The 19,739-nt window shown below is 50.6% G+C and overlaps 1 pseudogene; it reads left to right on the forward strand.

Moving 5' to 3' along the window:
- The first annotated feature begins 154 nt into the window (after positions 1–154).
- Positions 155–15,316, forward strand: LOC125726973 (midnolin-like; annotated as a pseudogene).
- The last annotated feature ends 4,423 nt before the right edge of the window (positions 15,317–19,739 follow it).

Raw genomic sequence — 19,739 nt, forward strand, 5'->3', positions numbered from 1 at the left:
AGCAGGCTTAATGGTAAGCAACACTTCACTGTGCTATGATGAAATGTCACCTTACTGTCATCTTGTTGTGACAGTCTTTTAACTCTTTGCACAAGGCCTGTCCGGTAACCAGTTTGTTTTTGTGCACCCCCCCCCCCCCCCCCCCCCGCCGTAGTCCCAAGTATCAAGACCGGAGCAGTCTGTAATGCAAGCCTTGGAGAGTTTAACGGAAACTCAGGTAAATGGGGTGTTTATTTATTAGACATTGTTCTTGCCGATACGATCGTCTCTGTGGTTGAATTTGTGTTTTTAAAAAGGATTTCACAGCATGCACGTTTGGTATTTCAACACTGTACTGGCAGCACATACACACCTGTACAAAAGCAGCTGGTGAGGTGGGGGAGGGGGGGCAGTTTGTTCTACTCTCATGTGTTATCTCGGTTGGGTTTAAGGATACGAGAAGGTCTGGTTTGTCAGGACGCTGCATCGTGTGACTGTTGCGCAGGTATCGCTGCAGCTGTCTCCATGCGTTAACAGTTCTTGCCTGTAACGAAGGTCCCCAATTCAAAACGCATGGGAACTGAAGACTGCCTTGCATGCTTGTCTTGCATGTTTATTTTTGAACGCATGTGCTCTTAGCATGAGAGGAACGTTGCTAGTTGAATGCATTGCCTATACGCATTTTTTTGCAGGCGTTAATATGCACACCATACCCTCAGCAGCCCGTGACATTTGCCGAGCGGGTCACGTGACTTGTCGTTTTGATCAATTACGAGGTTGTTAAATAAATTGACATTGCCCCCGATAATGGTGCTTTTAAGTATGACAGTTTCTTCGGCTCATTTCTTTGAAATGTATACAAACGCAAAGCCCTGTTAGAGGAGGTTGTAATTCTGCAAACTGAAATCAATATTCATGTTGTAGGGTCTGTTTCCTTGAAGTATTACTTCAAAGGAATATTTTAAGCATGAATGATTTAAAAATACAATGTCAGAGTCTGGGGTGGCCTTGTGATATTCTTAACCTGGATATCCTGCCTTTATTGTGTAAGCAGTAGAGTCGGTGATGATAGATGACTGTGTTTGTCAGTGCAGGGGGGAGGGGGGAGAAATGCCCTCCTTAATTATGTGGATTGCCCAGCCTCACATCTCCTCTTAAGTGCGGTTTCTGGGAGAGACGGTGCTGAATAGCTTGGAGACTCTTCTTCTATTGGCCAGTCTTTCTCAGTCCAGTCCCCAAGGAACCCTAGACAGTCCACGTTTTTGCTGCCTCCCAGCTCCTGGTAGCAGTAATATGGGCTTTCTGGCAGAGAGCTGGAGGGAGCAAAAACGCGGACCATCTGGGGGTCCAGGAGGACCAGGTTGAGAAGCACTGCTGTAGGCAGCTGGCTCCCACAGGCAGCAGCAGGAGGAAGTGACAGTCGTGAGTAAATCAGAAGGTATGACTTCCTTCGCTCGGGTTCGCATTTTCTCAAGAATGTACGGTATTGTCTGATGTTGTAATTGAGCTTCCTGGTGAGTCATTCAGAGGCTTGACAAGAATAATAAAAAAAAAAACGTATCGAGAAAAAAGCAAAAGCTTAAATGCCAAAATATTACCGGGCTTGTGAAATGAAAATGATGGGTTATTTTGGGGTTAATTGAAATGTTAATTTAAAGGGGAAGGAAAATTAGACTTGTGAATGGCTTGTAGGTCATGCGGATTCTGTAGTGTAATAGATGTATGGAAATGTATACGGAATGAGTAACCCAGGAAAATATCGATACAGGAGTTTTTAGCTTGTGTAAGGGCACACCCAGGAGATATCGAGAATCAATCAGAGCTGGGGGGCTCTTAAGAGGGGTCTTCTAACCGAACAGATGCCCCAAGTTTCTAAAAGTGGCAAGGATAGTATGATGGTGCGCTAGAGTATGGGAGTGTGGCTATTCAAGCAAGGCCCCCCACCCAGAAATCTGTTTAAATGGCTCCACTCTCCAGCGTTGGACTGAGATACTGAGATCAGGTTCTGTGTATGGATGGGTCTTTGCAGAATCTACCTCGATAAGCCCCGTGTTATCAGCATGGGGTGGCTGGAAGCACAGATGCAGGTTTCCGGAGTGGGATGGATCCATTTCAGGCGTCTCTGTTGTAAGATAGAAAGTGTTGTGCGGATAGGGAGCCTTGTAATTATTGCAGGGCACTCCCCCCCCCCTTTTCCCGTGTTTCCGCTTTTTTGTGTACTCTGTAATTTGCGTTGCGTGGTTGCAAGCCTGGCACTGCTTTCTAGGTCTCTTGCCATGGCATTAGATGGCATGAAAAGAACAGTGTGTGGGGTGTGGGGATTGTTTACCAGCACAGCACCTGGTCACCAAGGAAAATGCACGTCTGCAGCTTGGGTTTGGGGGGGGGGTTTCTGTTGTGATAATCCAACGTTTGTTCTTCAGCTGCTTAGCAAACACCTTCTTACCAAAGCGAGTTCGGTTGAAACACTTTAATCTAATTATACAGATGGATGTTTACTCAGTCCGGCATCCACTGGAAACTCAAGCCTGAAACCTTTGTTTTTTTTGTGACAAATACTTTCACCCCTCCTGTCATTTAGGGAGGAGTGCTTTGGGTGCTCATTGACCTCCAATAACTGTTACAGACAATATCGGAGAAACAGTGATATTGCTGTCATTAGTGTTGGCAAAAACAAGCCCCCTTAAATGTATAAGCAATTTTTCAAACATACTACATTAAGGTGCTACTCTGGTCAAGTTTCTCTACTGTCATATGACCAGGAGAAACCCCGTAAACTCCTAAGCCTTTTCCGGACGGCTGTTTGCAAGAAACACTGGCTGTACACGATCGGCTCAGAGCTGCTGTGAATGAGACTTTGTCCAGTTCGTGTAAGATTACAAAAAGGAATCCAATTGGATGAGGTCACTCTCACTCATGACAAATGTAGTTGGCTGTTGGGGGGGGGGGGGTTGGGCAGCGTCTACAGCATTCATCACTTGCTTTCAGATTGTGAAAGTGAAATTGTTCGTTCTTTGTCTTTTTTTATAGCACCATTTGCTTGCCCATTGGGTAAATTAAGTGCCGTTCATATGCCACCCAATCGAATCCAGCCATTCCTGTGCAGCCCTCCCCTTATTCCTGATCTGTTGCTGATCCTTATAACCAGCCCACCGCTGTTAGACCAGCATATAAACAAAAGAACTGCAAGCCGAAGGAGGACTATGATCCCTGACAGTGGCTGTGACAAATTCTTTTGTTGATCCTTTATTTCAGCCTAGACGTCTTGACTGCCCCTCAGAATGAACTATAGTATTGAATTCTACAGAGGAAAAACTGCCGGTTCTGTACCTTCCTGTGTTATGACTCCTTGCCAGCTTTGCACCATTGAATGACTCTCTCCCAACATGGGACTTGTGGGGAAAACGACCCTCGCCGTTTCTGCCCTAAATCATCCCCGTTCGAGAGTAGAGAGGTGTAAATTTTGAAGAGGAGGCTGCCAACTGGGTAAACTGTGAATTCCCACAAGCAACTTCCACAAATATCCATGATCTGATGGTCTCTGGTTCAAATCTCGAGTAGCAGAGTATGTGGAAGAAAGCCCTTAACACCAATTTTTCCAGGAACCCTGCTTTCACAAAGCATGTATTTCACTTTGAATAAAAACGTCTGCTAAAATTAAATTTTAAATATTTGATATAATTTTTTTTAAACAACATTGAAGTGTCCAAGCCTGTACAAGTCGCTTCCTAGATGGCACTGGAAGATTTACTCTAGAGGCCTCGGGGTTAGATATCATCGGAGGAGTTTATCAATAGTTAAAAATTGACAGTTCAATTTTAAAGGGGGAGATTCAGAATACGTTATGCCGGATTAACGTATAAATGATTATTATAATTTTTTTCGTCTGGTCCTATTTCAGGCTAACTGCTAAGACATCAGTGTGCGTGACGCTTGGTCATGACCCCGGCTGCGTGTCTGTTTGTTGGGCCGTGTGCTGCATGCTTCCGCGCTGTGCGAGTCCTCGGCCGTTCATCGTTTATCTTTAGACGTGCTGGTCGGCTGGGCCCTGGTGAGTCAGGGATTCCTGTAAGTGCCCTGAGTGCCGGCACTTTCCTGGCTGGAGGGAGAGGCAGCGCAGAGTGAAGATGTCCTGTGACTCCCGGCTCTCGCCAGGTCACCCTGATCTCCGACGGGGGTCCGCCTCTCATTAAAGCCCCTGAACATTTTAATCACTTTATTGAAACAGTCATTTGGCAAAATATGTTTGCAGGATTTGAAAATGTCACGTGTCAATGTTTCAGTCAATAGGCGTCGCTTCCCCCCCCCCCCCCCCCTCCTCCAATCCTCCACTAGACCATTTGTCTGTTTTTCCCTCATCAGTTTTGTTAATCTGCTGCTCTAACACAATTGGAAATCTTTGGTTCTTAATAAGATTGACCAATTGGCAAGTGGGAGAAATCGAAAGCCATCTCTGAAGGCGATAGATCAATACCCAAGTAAAACTGCAACGCCCCGGGCTCTTTCTGCGACAGCTATGTCATAGCATGCATGCATGCGTGTGTGTGCGCGTGTGCACCTGTGCTCTTCAAGCACTGACGCGTCCGAGAGACCAATGTGCTTTTCAGTCTAATGTTGTGGCTCCTCTTCGACTTCTTTGTGGATTTCCACACGTTAGATCGCAAAGATGGCCAGAAATAGGCTCCTCCCTTTTCTGGAAGGTTCGTTTAAACGCCTTCCTCTCGCTCACATCGGACGTCGAGTTTATACGACTATGCTTTTCAAAAGTCAGGGCCTGCTGTTTGTAATAGCACTTAAGCAGGCCTTCTGAGAGGCCTGCATTCATCCTGAACGGCTAAGCTGTATATCGTGACCACCGAGGCCTTTCATTTGCTGGCTCCCTTTGTCATTCAAGTGCCGGGCGTCGTGACTGGAGGCGATCCAGGAAGAGGTGGGGGCAACATGCAGAATTCACCATCTGAGGGCTCAGTCTGTAATTAAGGCAATTAGAGCAGCAAAACTAAGTGGGTGTGTCACCCTCGCAAGTGCTGAGAGAAACCACGCTTAGGGGCTACCCCCCCCCATATACATTTAAATCAGGTCTGGGGTCAAAGCATTTGTTATGTTTATTATTAATGATCGTCTTACATTGTCTTTCATCCCTGCAATGGATGTACTTAAGCAGTAAATAAACACTCGCATGAGTCTGTGCTCATGACGCCTTTGAAGGATTCGAAACGAATGCAAATGTTGGCTTCATTTGTTTTGGTGCTTTTCGTTTTTCATTGAGTAACTGCCATCAGGTTAAGTCGCGTCTCATCTCACCGTCGTCGCGGAAACGCGGTCAGAGTTTAATTAATCCTTGCGGATCAAAGGCTGTTTCCATTTTGCATGATTTTGGTGTGTGTGTGTGTGTGTGTGTGTGTTTTTTTTTTGATTATCACACGGATACCTGGAGTGATCGAGAAGACACGGAGCGGCAGATGTCTGGCTGAAATGCTCGTCCTTAAAGTGGTCTTTCATTAAATAATTTTCCTCCTGTAACATATAAAACCTGTAAAGTACAGCTTCTCCCTGTTCCTAGCCGCGTTTTACACATGGCGCCCATATATTTCTCATCACAAGACAATTTTATTCTCCCCAAGCAGAATACTAACTCTGATTTTCATTTTAAAGGTTTTAATTTTTTTTTTTTTTCGTAACTAAACAGGCGAGTGAAAATGCAGGTTCAGTGCGGTTAACATCTGGATCCTGTCTTCCGGGTTTTTCTTGCACTGGATGAGAGTGGGTTCGAGGCTATGCCTACAGGTAGCTGGAAGCGGTGCTTTGTTCAGCCTCCAAGGCGTTAATTAGTCGAGGCTATCCTGTTTGGCTGAGCACCTTCTCCACAACGCATCATCGTTTCAAGTTCTGACTGCTCCGCACACCTGCTTAGGATCGGCGAATCACACGACAGCAGCGTGTCGGCATGTGCTCTGCTGACTCCTTTGATTTCTGAGCTAGGGGGTGGGGTGGGGGCTGGGCAGCTGGGGTGGGTCCCCCGCCAGAGGGTTATAGGTGCTTCCAGGCTGCAGGTGAGGGGGTCTGTTTTTGTAGGCATGCTGGAAGATGCCCTGCTTCCCCCACCCATCCTCAGCCAAAGGCGATCTTTCACCATACGGGGCATGTCGAGACAGTCACCGGGGATTTCCTGTCGACTCAGAGTGATGCATTTTCAGGTGTTCTGAGGTTCCCCTGGATTCTTAGTGTTGTTGCCACGAGTGATTAAGTGGCTTCCCAAGGGCTTCCTCAGCAATTGTCTGGTGCCTCTGTGTATTGAAGCAATAAAATATTGAAAATGATTATGATTTATCAATTTGGGGCTTTTTTTGGTTAGGGTTGTGTAGCATTTGCAGACCTTTTATTCTTCTGTAGAGAGAAGAAATCCACACTATCTGCTTATTGTTCCTTAATGAAATAGTGTTTAATTTAAAAGCAGGTGGTCTTCTTTGGGTACTCAGATATGACTCCTCTCTGAGCAACACCCCTGTTAGGCTCTCATTCTGGGGACTCTGCACGATGAGGAGATCTCCTCTGTAGATTAGCGTATAGCACGTAACCTCCTGGTGATCTCTGCAAGTCATAGGGTAGAGACAGAGTGTCTGTCATTCACTGTGATTACTACCTTCAGCAAGGCGAGCTCAGGCAAGGCAAACAGACGAAGACGTGGTGTTTTACCAAGTCCCAGATCTGCAACCTTGGAGCAGGAGAATAGCTACCGATGGCTTACTGTAGGTTTTACCACAAGCTCAGTGAAGTCTTTGATTTTAAGGAAAGGCTGTTTGTCCTCGTGGTCTCGGTCCCTCTGACTAAGGGAATGTTATCCTGGGATGTGTGGCGGGGGCGGTGAGAGGATTTGAAGGGGAGCGTGAAGCTCGATGTCCCTGGCCGTTGTATCCCTGAGAGGGAGAGCCCCCCCCCCACTCTGCGTGTGGCCCCTGCAGTGGCTTCAGTGCAAGGAGTTCCTCTGAGATTACAGGGCAGTGGTGTGTTGGAGGCCGTCACAAGCTTAATTAGATCTTTTAGTTTAGATCAAGAACACTTTTTTTTTTCATGGCGTCATGGCCTTACTTCGGTGGGGGGGGGGGGCGTTCCGAGCCCCCCCCTCTGCCGGCCTGCTGCTGTCCCCTGTGTCAATAAGGCACTTCATGCGCAAGTGGCCAAAGGTCACCCCGACTGCAGAAGCTGTCGGTCGATGGAAGAATAAATAAGCAAAGGACTTGGGGGAGAAATGATGGAGGGCAGAACCTCTGCGATTCTGGGGGTCAACGACAGGTCAGAGTGCGCCAGCGCAGCGCAGTGCATTATGGGTCTGCTGGGAGCACTTTAGGCGCTCCAAGCGCATTCCTGCTGGAAGAATCCACTTCCCCAGAAAGCCGGCTTGGCTCTGCTTCATGCGTGTGTTTCTCTAATTTTTCGTGTGTCTGAAATGTGTCCTTTTGGGTCACATGACCGTCATCAAAAAATAGCGGCGTTAGCCTCCCGCTTTCCTAAAATCCCTGTCAGTCCCCCGTGATCCGGGGAGTCCAGCTCTCACCCAACTTCCAGCTTCCGAAAAGAGTGGCAGCCCCGAGCAGCTGCAGCAGATAGCCGGACAAGCAGGGATTGTTGTGCCGGTTCTGGAGCCGGACTGACTTAAGCTCCCTGTGCAGCTTGTTCCAGATTCGGCATGGGGGGGGTGCTTCAGAGCTTAGTGGAGCAAGCCCTGGCTTCCTTCCTGGGATGCTCCCAAAAATGGGCAGACCGCTCCAGATCCGGCATGGCTGCCAGAACAATTGGGCATTATGCACGCCTGCGGGGTGGGTTCGCGGCCCGCATCTGCAGCCGCCTTCCCGCGGCCGGGCCAGAAGGCCGTGCTTTGTGTGCCTGCTGAATAGCGGTAGGGTGCAGGGTTGCGGCTCGTGGGAGGTGGGGGGGGGGAGGCGGGGTGATATATGGTTCTTCCTTTGACTGCTTTTTTACTCCATTGCTTTCCTACTCCATTGCATCCTCACCATTAGCGAGGCGGTTACAGCATCGGGCTTAGACTGCATCCATGGGCCTTCTACTCTGAGCTTAGCGCTCAACTCTATCCTGGGGTCTATTTTGGGGTCCAACCCCGACACCCGGTGCCTGGCTGGCTTTGCTTTCGTGCCTTAGTGTTGCTGACGCTCTCTTAACGCCGCTCTCCTTCCTGTGTGCAGGTCAGCGACTTCCTGTCGGGCCGCTCGCCCGCTGACCCTGGCCCTGCGCGTCGGCGATCACATGATGTTCGTGCAGCTGCAGTTGGCAGCACAGCAGTCCGGGGGTCAGCAGCTACAGCATCGGCACGTCATCGCCCGGGGGGCCCCCGAGGCTGCAGGGGCGTCCGCCGCAGTGCCCGGCAACAGTGGAGCACACGTGCGGCTCCCCGCATCACCCCTACCCCCCACCCACATGCGCACCCCCCCCACCCTACCACACACCCCCACCCTCCCACATGTCCCCCACCTTCACCCGACGCCCCGTCTCCTCGGTCAGACCCCTCAGCCTTCCCCGCTTCCAGCCCGGTGCAGGGCCATGCCCCCCTGCCTACCCATCATCCTCTTGCGGGCCAGTGCAGTCCCCCTCCCCGGCTCTCACCTCTCCCCAATGGACTCCTCCGCTCTCACCTCCCCCCGGCTGTGAGCTCCAGCCCTGCCACGCCCCTGCCCTGAGGTATGTCTCTCAGCTGGAGTTTGGGGGGGGGGGGTGTTTAAACATGTGATGCCCAGTGATTGATTACCTGATGGCCCATCCGGACGGTTCATCCGTGTCTAGCCGCAGCTCCCTGCATGTACCCCCCCCCCCCCCGCCCCGATAACTGTATAAGATGTTTCCCATGAACTGCGGTGACAATGCGCAATCAAAGAAGTCACACGAAATTCCTGCCAGTGTACCCGTCTTTCCAAAACGGCCGCCCTCTGCCAGTCCTCCCTCTAAATCCCCCTTGTTGTGGCTTTCTTTCACTTTCTCTACGTCTCGCGGCCCCCCCGCCACCATCCTGCGTCGGCCCTTTTGTAACTGGAGCTTTGTGACAGTCGTGTGCCCAGATATGAGTTCACCCTGCTGCAAACGAGAACAGTGACCCGCTCTACCCCACAGCTGCGCCTTAACTATGTCGGTTTCTGTCCCAGCAGACTAACTGCAGTGCCAAGGCCCCCAGCAATAGCAGCCCCCCCAGCGCACGGTCCCCGCAAGCCAGGTGCCATCATCGAGAGTTTTGTCAACCACGCGCCCCGGCGTTTTCTCAGGAACATTCTCTGGTAAGCAGGGGGCATGGGTGCTCCTGGTGGCCACTTGGCCCAGATTTTTTACCCGCAACCCGAACCTCTAGATGGGGCCCGACCGGTAAAGCTGCCCCCCCCGTTTCCCCCCAGGCACCCTGCATCCAAACTGCCAAGACAGCAGCGGGCGGCCGCGGCGGGATATCGGCACCATCCTGCAGATCCTCAATGACCTCCTGAGCGCCACCCGCCACTATCAGGGCGTACCCGCCTCTCTGACGCAGCTGCGCTGCCAGACCCAGTGCGGGCCGCCCTCGCCGCCCGCCCCTCCGCCCCCCACCACCCCGGGCTCGCCGGCCTCTCCGCCAGAGCTACCTCAGTGCCTGCTCCCAGCCCCGCCGTTCTAACCCCTTGGTTCAGTGCCAGAGCCAGATCCACATGTGCAAACCCTCCGGTAAGTTCCCACTCCCTCTGACTGTCAGGGAACAAAGTGCACTGGGCGGGGCGGGGCACCCTATGGCCAATTCGGAGATGCCAGTCTGCATGTTTTTGGAAACCAGGGGCTTAATGGGAAGCTCATGGCCACAAAGTGGGGATCCCTGACTTGCCACTGAGTCACCATGACAACCCTGGAATGTTCCGCTTCGAATTCCCGAGTCACATGTCTGGGGCATTAAGGGTCACGGACTGAGCTTCCTGGTGGGGTGTCAGATGGCCTCCATCTTTGTTTCCCGGGGCTATTTCAGGCCTGCGGTCAAAAGGAAGGTGTGGAGTGACTGAGCTGGACTTAAAAAGCCTGGGGGGGGAGGAGGAGGAGGAGGAGGAGGAGGAGGAGGCAGAGGGAGAGAGAGGGGAAGCCGAGGCAGGCTGGGAGATTCCTGTGTGGGTGAGAAGCTGGGGTGGGGGGGGGGCGGGGGGGGCTCTTGGGAATGAAGTGGCCGAAGCTCAACAAGGCGGTTTTTGTCAGCTTGCGGATGGGCCCTGTTCCCCCCCACCCCCAAGGGGTTGGGTTCCCGCCGGGGGGGGGGGGGATTCTTTTCTGAGACAGCACAGGCGCAGAGGGGGAGGGGCACGGTGTTTGAGGGGTAGCGACTCGGTACATGTGTGCGACCCCCGCTTCCTGAACGTGACACGTTGATCGCCATGTGGGGGAAGGTGAGCGATTTTATATAAAGCACAGTTCATGCGTCATTCCCAGGCTTGACGAAAACAGTCCTTAGCGATCCCCTTCGCACCGGCGGCTGTGATTAGCATAGGAAAATCTGTGATTTATTTCAAGTCCGACTCCTTTTGCATTACGCTAAAGTGTGAGGGCCCGGGAGCCCCCCCCCCCCACAGACGAGGAAGCTGAAGAGTTCCTTTTTTGGTCGCTGCTTGTGTTTGTGACAGGTCCACGCACTCCACATAAATGCCTGCCTATTTTCCTAACCCCCCCCTGTGTCCGAAAGGTCCCGCTGCCCCTCCCCCCACGCCCTTCTCTCCAGTCAATGGGCCGTCCCACCGTTTCCGCTGCCGCGCTCCAAAACTCTAACCTCATCTGTAAAATGCGCCTCGGCTTTCCAAGTGCAGCCTTCAATGGCGCCTGTGTTTCCCCTCCAACTTTAAATAGACAGATTTATACAAAAATGGGAGCGCTGCGAGAATGCTCATTGTGTTATCAAGGCGAGAGCAACACAGAACTGAGTGTCCATTCATAAAACCGTACTTTATATCCAGCCAGCTCCTGCCCACAGATTAATTGGTTCTTCCTCTGAAAACAAGAAGTATTTGAGCTGGGGATGCCGTATTTCAGCTTACATAACCGTGTCTGGAGACGGCCTTCCGCTCCAGTCCACTGCTTGCCTGCTGATTATCTCTCCAGCAGTGACTTTTGTTTTAATGTTAGTGCATATTTAACAGGTGGGTTCGAGGTGTCGCCCCAGAATGCTCCACCTTTTCGGCGGTTGGACTCGATGAATTATTTCCCTATAGATACTTTGCTCCTCAGTGACGTTATCAGCTAGTGCATGCCAGTCGGCACCTTGCACGGCTGGGTACGAGCGTCCGGCCACCTTTATCGCCCGTCAGTCAGAACAGGCGAGATCCAATCTGATCTTCCTACGCGTGAGTAAGACCATGACGCCATGGCAGTGGGGGGGCTGGGCGGTTGTGACTGGGGAGTGAATTCCTGTGCTTAGCAAGGCTCCCACCTCCGTCCCCTCTCCTCCCCCGGCATGGTCCAGGCCATTGTTTTGCCAGCCTGCCTGGGAAGTCATGAAGGCTGCGGGGATCAGGAACCCTCTGGCTGTGCTTTGGGGCCTGGAGCCTCACAGCTGCCGTCTTCCACAGGCGGGGGAGAGTACCCTCAGTGGGACCCCACCCCCCCAGCTCTCCTCGGTGTGTCAAGTTGGTTTAGCTCGGCCTAAGGTTGAAGTGGGACAATGGAGGGTGGGCCAGTATGGTTAGGAGGTCTGGGGGGGGCGTCTCCTCTTTTCACCACTTGTTTGAATGCCCTTGGGTATTTTGGCCCACCCCCCCACCTCCCCGATGGGAGCAGTCATGCTGGGACGTCGAGGCCCCCCCCTGCCATTCCGTATATAAATGTGTGTCCGCAAATACTCTGCCCCTGCCCCACTCCTCGCCTTTTCTTGGGTTTGCCTGTTGTGTTTGTCTCCGATTCTCCATTCTGTCCTGAATTTCCCAAAAATAAAGAGTTGAGATGGATGAACAAGGATCGCATTGTGTGGCCGTCTCTCCTGACAGCTCTGTACCCGCCTTTCACTGGCTTGACTCCCATTCCCCCGGGAGCCACAGTTTGCTGGGGGGGGGGGGGGGGGCACTGCAGACCTACCTCCCGATATCCGTGATCCGGACCAGAGTCGATTCGTGTATGTTAGCTTGTTGAGTCACAGGTCCACAGGAGAGTTTTAGTGTTCGGGAATGAGGTGTAAAGGTGTGTTGGGATGGGGGGGTTTTGAAGGAGCTTAGAGAAGCGGGGGGGGGGGCAGGATGGTGAAGTGTTGTCAGAAGAACATTCCTTGGAAAGTGAGTCGCTGGAGTCGGCTGTCCGCTTCTACGGGAAGATCGCTACCCTGACAAACAGCGAAAGCCGCAAGACAATCACCAAGGAAGGGGAGGCAGCCACTAATTAAGCTGTGCTTGAAGGGAATGGCGGCTAAGGAAGGCCTGTTTAATGTCCACATCTGGAGCACGACTGTTGGGCGTGTTGTTGTCGGAGCTTGTTGCGTGTCAGGCGATCCTGAAGACCCACGAAAGAAAGCCACATGAAGGCGGTGACTGGGGGGGGTGGCTGGCTTTTTGAAGAAGGCAGGACAGGTATTTTTTTGTTAGAAGACTGGCAGTTTTACTGTGGCTTGTGATGTTGATGAAGTGGTGGTGGTGGGGGGGGGGTTGGCGTCAGGCAGTACTTTCCTGCTCTCCGACTTCAGCGTTAATCTCTGTCCTTAATCGTATTAAATTTACTCCTCCTCTCTGTGATCATAAATGGACTTGGAGTGTTGCCACCTCTGATGCCTGCAATGCGTCTAAAGTCATTCCCGGTTCGTGCCATTCTGCAGTGAAGACCGGAGATCCGCCTTTAAAAGGATGACGGACGTTTGCAGGGAGGGCAGCCCGGCAGTGACACGCCATTCATGATGGACCGATGAATCCACATGTCGGGTCACAGGTGTCTCACCGCTAGCTAACTCTGCTGTCAGAGTAAAGGACACCTCCCAGGAGGCAGAAGTGGCAGAAAGCCTACGGTCGCTACCATCTTCCACCCGGGTTCAGGAGCTGATGTTCTGGGCTGTTTCTTCGAGCACCCACACTGCCTTCTGGGAATAGTATATATATTCTCGTATATATCGTATTTTTTTTCTAGCTCCACACTCTTCACAGCTGTGAATCTTCTTCCCAGATTTTGTGCTTTTTTTCAGGGCGAAAATTAAATGAAGCATTTAATCACTGTCCAACAGCCTCTCGAAGGCACCTGATAGTTTTAGTGGAGAGGAGCCATTAAATTACTAGCTTTAGTACGATGTGGGCGGAGCTTAAGTGGGGACGACCTTTCTCCAGACGATTCAGATCCCGGTGACTCAGCAACATACAGCCTTTTCTGGGCCGTGGCCAAATGCCAGGCCGGCACTAAGGCGGGCATTCGTGAGGCACGGCATTCATCTTGTAACGCCTGACATCTCGAAGGTTTATTTCTGGGCTTTCGCTGATTCGCGCAGAGCTGGTGTTTATAGGTGCCGCTGAAATCTCTGCCATCGCTGACTTGTCAGCTCTAGGATGTAGATAATTAGTGTGAATTTTTGAGTTTTAGGGGGTGGAAACCAGTGGCAGCTCCTGTATCACCCCCCCCCCCCCCACACTCCCCCATTCCTTTACCCTTCGCCTTTGGCACTTTGGGGCAGATACTCATCCCTCCTGCTTGGCCCTCTTAAGAGGTTTTGCCCTTCCTGAGGCCCACACCAGGGAGCGGCGGCTGGCAGGGCTGGGGGAGGGGGGAGTGGGGCCGACACTCCCTGCGTACAATTTCCATTCGCTTGCGTTTTCCATCGAAAGCCAATACGGGCATTCTCGCCCATAGACGGATGGCTGCGCTACAGCTGAGGCTTAATCAATAGCTCTTTTCATTTCGCCATCGATCGACAGTAAAAGCCGCGTGTGCGCGTACGGGTGCACAGGCGCATGCCCGCCACAGAGACAGAACACGCCAGAACGCATCGATCCAGCCCAGCTCTTATTTAATTATTTAATTCCCAGATAGATGCTAATGGCGATAGCTATTCCACTGCAGTTCTCTTTCCTTCCTTTGATCCCTCTGAATATATTTATAAATGAAATTAAAGGCTGGCCGTGTGTAAGAGCCAAGCAGGGGGGCCGTAACGGTGCCCCCCAGGGAGCAGTTATTCCAGGGCCTCGACGGCTCGGACGCCTCATTGCAGTTGTGCTGCATTTGTCCCTCCTCGTCTGGGTCATCGAATTGTCACTGTTTACTTTTCATAACAGGAAAACGGTTCGACCTGATACCTTTGTATTGAAGCGGTGCTTTTTTTTGCATTTGACAATGAGGAAGTTCGAGAGCAGATTCCTTTAAAAAAAAAGAAAGAGGAACAGCAGGCGATGTCCTTAGACCAACCCGCATCGGCTCTGCGCGTTCGAGTCCACGCTCATCTCGCAGATCAATGCAACAGTGATCAGGAACAGCCAGAGATAAGGGACTAGAGAAGGCTCTCTCTAACCCCCCACCAGAGGCAGACGTGGGGCCCCGTTAGCGCCCTGTATAGATGGAGGTGGGGAGGGCCACCTGGTCCCAATGCCACTGATGCCACTGTCATTTTGGACTTATTTTAGACTCGTCCTCAGATAACACTGACAGGGCTCCTCAGAGGAAAGCGTCTCCCCTCCATACCGGGATGCTGCAGGCATCTGCCTTGACAGGCCTTATGCTTTTTATGGGCCATGCGTGCCGCTGCTGCTGATGGGAGGGGCCTTCCATCTGACCGCCTTTCCATCTCTCTCCCCCCCATCCCCTCCCCCCCCCCCCCAATCCCGGTTCCCCAGGCGACCGGCTGCGGCAGACGGAGAACAGGGCCACTCGCTGCAAGGTGGAGCAGCTGCAGCTGCTGATGCAGCAGAAGCGACTGCGGAGGAAGGCCCGGCGGGACTCGCGTGCCCCCTACCCGTGGCTGTCCAACCGCAAGTCGGGCCGCAGCAACAGCAACAGCAGCGTGTCCAGCGATGGCTCCCTCGACCTGGACTTTGACGACTCCGTGTGGAAGCCCGACGTCAAAGCCGACATGAAGTCGGAGTTCGTCGTGGCGTGACGGAGCAGCGACGGGGGCAGGGGACGCCAGTCAAAGACCATCCACATGCATTAAGAGACGAACCTACTTTTCATTTTTTTCTTTTCGACACCTGTGACGACAGACACGCAGCAGAAATGGTTCGATTTATTCTTTTTGGTCGCGGCTGGCCCTGAATCTTATTTTTAAAGATATTTTAAAAAAAGGATTGCCTGTACTTTGACATCAACTAAATTTAAGAGACAGATGTGTCCTGCCTTACAGAAGCTAAACACGGCGCTCTGCAGTGGTGGAAGATCTCTCTTCCCCCCCCCCCCCCCCCCCCCCCCCCCATTCTATCAAATATTTTTTCTTCCAAGGAGAACAATGACTGGAAAAAAACCACATGTGACTCTGACCGGGGATGGGAAGAGGCAGCAGTGTCCCCGTCCTGTACCGGGGCGAGAGAGCGCCCCCCCTTTAGCCATCGCGGTATCATTACGGGCATTCCAGCTCTCACACTCACCAACCTGAATTAGGTTATTTTTAGGAAGACATCTCCTTTTGTTAATTTCCCCAAAAACAGATATGTAGCACTGTTCACGAAGCATTCAGGTGTATTACCAACAGACAAACAAACAAGTTGTTTCATTTGCACTTTTTTTTTTTTCCGGGGGGTTACACGTGGGTCGTAGATACGAGGGGAAGACGGGAGGTCTTGGGTGGATGGATGGACGGACGGAGGAATGGAGAGAAACAGGACTTTGAGAGGTGGAACTCTGGACCTCGAAAGCATTCGTCAAACCGCATCCTCACAGATTCAGGTTATAAATAGGAATGATGTGTAGAGTGACTGATGAAGTGCTTTATGAAGCTTATTTTGGAAGAAAAATTTGATCTCTTCGGAAGCCATTAAGCAGATATGGCTTGGCTCAAGCCATCTTGTAATGAATAGTTAATGGGTGATATATTTAATGTATTCAATCTTGCCCTGCTTTTGATCATGCTTTTTAAACGAAGGGGAGAAATCCCCCATCAAGCCAACGCCCTGGTGTACGGTCCAGGGTCCAGTCAGATGCCCGGGACTGTCTACAGGTCTTGGATGTTGTGCTCTTGTATGTGTCTGGTTTACCGGGGGAGGGGGCGAGATCAGACTGATTCGCTGTCTTAAAAACATTCCCTTTTTGAAATCCTCCAGCATAATACCAAGAGAAATGATTTTCTGTCTTTAGTTTGTTTTTCTTGCACAGATACCTAACTGCACCCCACCCCCCCCTTCCTCCCGCCCCCCTGGAAGTCTAGGGAATGAGGGTATGAGTGAGAATGAAAATGTACCCTGTTTTCTTTGGAGTGACGTAAATAAAGCCACACCCTACCCTGTACTGAGATTATGCCTCCTACCCCCCCACCACCACCACCACTCACAGTACAATCACTCACCATCATTTACAGGAAAAGAGGCTCACGGTTCCTGGTCGAGTCCGGCGGGAATCCCTTCTCGTGCCGTTTAACTTTCTTATCAGATGGGACCTTTGAAAGGCAAAACTGCTGCTACATGGGGTGTTTTATTTAAAACAAACAAAAAAAGATTCTGCATGTTAAAGTGAATTATCCTGAAGCCTTCGCCGAGCTGGGAGGGAGGCCGCGTATGACAGGCTGGTCTTAAGAACTACTAGTAAAATGCATGACTTTGAATCGTTTAAGAGGGGAAAACTGTGCCATTGAGTATATATATATATTTCTTTTTTGCAAATTGGGTCTCTCTCTCCAGCAGTCCTGCTGCGTCTTTTCCAAAGGTTAAGAACAAAATGCTGAAAACAGTGAAATACGACGGGACTTTTTTTTTTTTTTTTTTTTTAAACTCCAGTGTCCAGAGAAGACCACCTCACCACCTTTGCCCTCTGCCCCCTCCCGAGGGCCGAAACCAGCCACGTCTCGACCTGCCGGCCCTCTGTGGAACAGATCGAGATGATTGGCGATGTGTGTCTTGTGGGGCGGGGGGTGGGGGGGGAGTCGGGGGGGGGGGGGGGAGGGGGACGGCGATCCCTTCCCCTCCGAGGACTCGAAACTCCGCCCAGGAGTGCGGAAAGCCGAGGCTGCACCGGCGAGACGCCTGCAGTGAGAGATTACGCTCGAAAGGCGAGCCCTCCTCTTTTTGTTAAGTGGCCTTACCTTTCGTGAACTGCGACCGAGGTTTAAGGGAAGAGGTGCAGAGATTCCGGTGTATGTGGGAGAGAGAGAGAGAGAGAGAGAGAGAGAGAGTGAGTGTGTACCCTTCTGTCGTTCTTGAAGCTGCAGCAGTGTGTTATAAAGGCTTCAGTGCCTTAAAGATATGTCACCCTAATGCCATGAGATAAACGATCACTTAAGCAGATCCATTGTAATGATAATCCATGCCCAGTGATGCTCAAGACTCTGATGGCATTGAAGGACTTCTGTTTCACTAGAGAGGTATTTAACGTAGAAGGTGAGAGCGGGTCAAAAGCAGTTTTTTTATTTTTTTATAATTTTCACAGATGTGGAATCTTGTCGGTCCTCGTCTTCCTGTTTCTCCATATTGTTCCCATCATTGTTGAAGACAATTTTTGTACTGGGGGTGTTGTGGCGGGGGAGGGTGGGGACCCACTCTGTCGCGTCACCAACAAACTAAAGAGCAGCACACATGCAAACACGGAAAAGAATCCCGCGGTGTTTTGACTGCCACGCGTGGTCTGGGGCTGCCCGCGGGCGTCCTGGGGAGTCGACGACGCGCTTCCCGTCGCCTCTGGTGTCGTGTTTCATGGACATTTTTCTCACCTTAAGTTTTTTTCTTTTTTTAGAAACGTGTGGAATAATAGCTGTGTGCCTGACTTAAAAAATGTAGAAGTGGCAAAGGTCAAAGGTGAAGGCATTGCTTGGAGTGTGGTTTGTTTGGGGGGCGGGGGGGGGGGGGCGCACAGACGGGGGTGGGGGGGCGTTTGCAAAGCAGTTCGTTGGCAAAGTTACTACATGTTCAGATCACCTCATTTAAGTTGCCTGTTCTTGTAGCCAATCATTTAAATTACGAGTCAAAATACAATTTGCAATGTTCTAGCTATAGACCAGTGTAGCACATGTGACTGTATTAATTTATGAAACCAAAATGGTAACTGTGAATTATGTATTTCTTTGTGCATCTTTTTTTACGTGGGAGAAGGTGGCCTAGCCAAGGTTAATGCAATGTCATATTTAGTTCTTTTTGGTGGAATATAATGGAAATCATCAATTAAAAAAAATATAAAAATATATTTTTTTTCTTAAGCAATACATTTCAGTGTGACTTGTGATAGAACTTCTTTCTTTATTTAGGTAATAAATTGAAAAGGAAAAAAAACCTGTTATGAGGACTTGAAATGTCTTTGTTGTGCTGCCTCTCCTGTGTGTTTGACTTGTGATTTAGCACAGATCAGCTAGGAGATGCTTGCTTCGCAGAAACACACACACCTGTGAATTATATGCGCCCCGTCAAATACCAAGAAGGCCTTCCTCCTCAATAAATTTTGTATAATTTCTTTTATGCTGATAGTGATTCTGTCTTAATATAAACTCAATATGCAACATGTAAGAAACTCTTAGGTAATGCTTAGCATGGGCTGTTTATATGCATCATTTTAGCACATTTGCGGTGGAAAGCTAGGTTCCATAAAGGATTCCTCTCATACTGACAATCCCTTTAATTATGTTGCTTCTCTGTCGTACAGATGAACTTTAGAATCAGAATAATGGCTGAAGTGTGAGGAATTCAGCGGGAAACCAAAGTCACATTTCGCTCCGGTCGTTTCTTAAACCATAGGTTCTGTCGTCGAATCTGCATTATGGCTCCGTCAGGTAGGGGAACCAGGCCACTGTGCAAGAAAAGCGAAGGGGAGTGGAGTCGAGGTGCAGGGAGCACTCTTCTGTCTGGCACCTTTTTATTTATCCTTTTCTTCTTGCACAGGTGTGTGCAAACGAGGTTTGTGGCTCGCACCACTGCCGTAACTGGTAACTGCCAGGAGTCTTTTGTTGACATTTCCACTTTGCATGCTGGGTGCTCGGATAAACGCTCATTTACTAAAATAGCAGCGAGGTTGTTTTTATTTAAACAAGCCTAAATTCTGGTGCAATTTTTCTCAAAAGATCACAGATATGCATGCAGTTTACTTGGATAGTCACCAGTTGATGTTGTTCAGGCTGATCTAGTCAGCTAAATGAGCTGAATTTCGGCTGCAGTCTTTGTACCGTCACCGATTGCAAATAGTGTCTGTACACTAATAATACAACTTGAGCCGGATAGGTTTCCCAGAACTGTGCGCCGTTTCTGCGCTGAACTTGCAGGTCCCAGCCTCCACACAGCTCGCTGGTAAATGACGGGTTCACGTCTGGCGTCGTGGCCTCTCAGCGTCTCATGAAACCGAGAGCACAAGGGTGCGAGGAGAACCACGGAACCAGAAACTGCCGCGCTGGCCACAAACTGATAAATCCTAAAAGAATCGTTTGCGAGGGAACGCTGTCGGGTCGACGATTTTCATGCTGCATCATCTGCCATTGTGTGTGCATGTCTGCACGCGCGTGCGTGTGTGTGTGTGTGTGTGTGTGTGTGTGTGTGTGTGTGTGTGTGCGTGCGTGCATGCATGTCGATTAGGTTTATATTACTTCATGGGGACCAAATGTCCTCCACAATGTTAGAAAAACCTGTTATTTTGACGTTGTGAGGACCATTTCTCAGGTCTGTGACTGCAATGAAAAAAAG

Source organism: Brienomyrus brachyistius, unplaced genomic scaffold (genome assembly GCF_023856365.1).
Source record: "Brienomyrus brachyistius isolate T26 unplaced genomic scaffold, BBRACH_0.4 scaffold82, whole genome shotgun sequence".
Taxonomy (NCBI): domain Eukaryota; kingdom Metazoa; phylum Chordata; class Actinopteri; order Osteoglossiformes; family Mormyridae; genus Brienomyrus; species Brienomyrus brachyistius.